This window comes from Sinocyclocheilus rhinocerous, unplaced genomic scaffold (assembly GCF_001515625.1).
Source record: "Sinocyclocheilus rhinocerous isolate Xijiao unplaced genomic scaffold, SAMN03320098_v1.1 scaffold1164, whole genome shotgun sequence".
NCBI classification, from domain to species: domain Eukaryota; kingdom Metazoa; phylum Chordata; class Actinopteri; order Cypriniformes; family Cyprinidae; genus Sinocyclocheilus; species Sinocyclocheilus rhinocerous.
In genome coordinates this window covers 1175539-1177322 of record NW_015643253.1, presented here as the reverse complement: position 1 = coordinate 1177322, position 1784 = coordinate 1175539, and positions in this window count along the sequence as shown.

Sequence of the window (1784 nt, the reverse complement as noted above, 5' to 3'; positions counted from 1 at the left end):
ATATTGTACTTTTTACTGCACTACGTTTCATATTAAATATCATTTAATACTTAATTACATTAGAAATCTATTACTTTCTTACTTTTACTCAAGTAAAAGTAATTCGAATATTTACTTGAGTACAAGAAAGTACTACATTTTTAATGTTCTTAAATATTAAAGGTAAAACAAACAACAACTTTTATTTATGAAATGAAGTGCAGTAAAAAGTATGACATTATGCTTTGGAATGTAGTGAAGTAAAGTTTTCCAAAGAAAAACACTCTGACAAATTATAGATACTTTTAAAATTTACTTGAGTAAAGTAAAAATACTTCACTACTGTCCGCCTCTGGACGTCTGCCATATAAAAACGGCCTGTGAACACTTGAGGGCATGTTGACTGTGCTTCTGCAACCATAGTTATACACATGCATGTATGAATATCTCTATCTGCAATAGATTTCAGCAGATGATTTTGCTAGATTAACACATTACAACAAGACAAAGGCATTAGCGTATACAATATTAAAAAGTTACCATAGTTTAAAAACTTGTAACATTGAGTTAATACATATAAAAACACATTCTCACCTGTAAAAGGTTATCCCATTTCTTCAGGTTTGTAAATCTCAGCAGTTTTTACAACCAGAGGCTGTGCAGTGTCGTGGCATCTTGGAAAACTCATTGATTTTTACTGAGTGACCATAGATATATACACATAGATCCTTATTAGCGGCTGTTTCTATGGGCCGCTGTATGTTACCCATCCACCATATTGGAACTATTAAAGCTGGTCCGTGAATACTTGAGAGCAAATTGACTGTGTATCTGCAACCATCTTAAAAACCTGTAATATTGAGTTTTATGATTTTACTGTGATTTTTGCTGTTATTTTTACTGTGAGTGACAACACGTTGACGCACTGACGTGTCTGGAGAGGTCGAATGTCGATCTACGTATATATGTATCTATGGTGATATGGCCTTCCGTATTCTCATAGAATTAGAATTCATTATTAGTTTATACTATATATAGTTAAGGCCCGTTCACACCAAGAACGATCACTTTTTCAGCGCCCGCAACAATGGATGATACCTTTCTTTTTATTATAAGGACATGCTGCTTTTGATGTCATTTGCCCTAAATGCTTGTGCTCTTTAAAGGGGTCATCGGGTGCTACATGCACTTTTACAAGTAGTTTGAACTGAAATGTGTGTTGGCAGTGTGTGTACACAACCACCCTATAATGATAAAAATCCACCCAGTGTTTTTTTTTAATCTACTAAAATCTTTCCCCCTTTCTCAATTCGAGCCGATCTCAGATGCCTGTCTGTGTGACGTCACAAAACAGGCCCCTCCCACGATAGTTTGATTGACAGTAGCGTTTCAGCACAGACTGAGACTGAGTGAGCTGTCATCAGTCCGCCATTGTTTCACCGCCGGAGAAGATGTAGACAAGAATGACTCCTAAGCAATTGAGGTGTTCTGTTGTTGGATGTAATAATGAACATAGCAGTCGTCATTTACTCCCGATATCTGAGCCGCTGAACTTGCAGTGGATTACGTTTATTTTTGAAGGGAATGCACCCCCGATCTACCTAAATGCATCTATGTTCACGCGAATCATTTGTGATCCAGCTTCACCTACAGAAGAAGTGAGTATAAGGTTTTTTTTAATGAATCTTTGCAAATTGCCTTTCCTAATAATGTGCTAATTAGCAAGTTTCACGATGAATGCGGCTAAAGTAAACTTGGAAGAGAGGGGCGGGGTCAGCAGAGTTCTTTAACATTTAAAGGAAAAT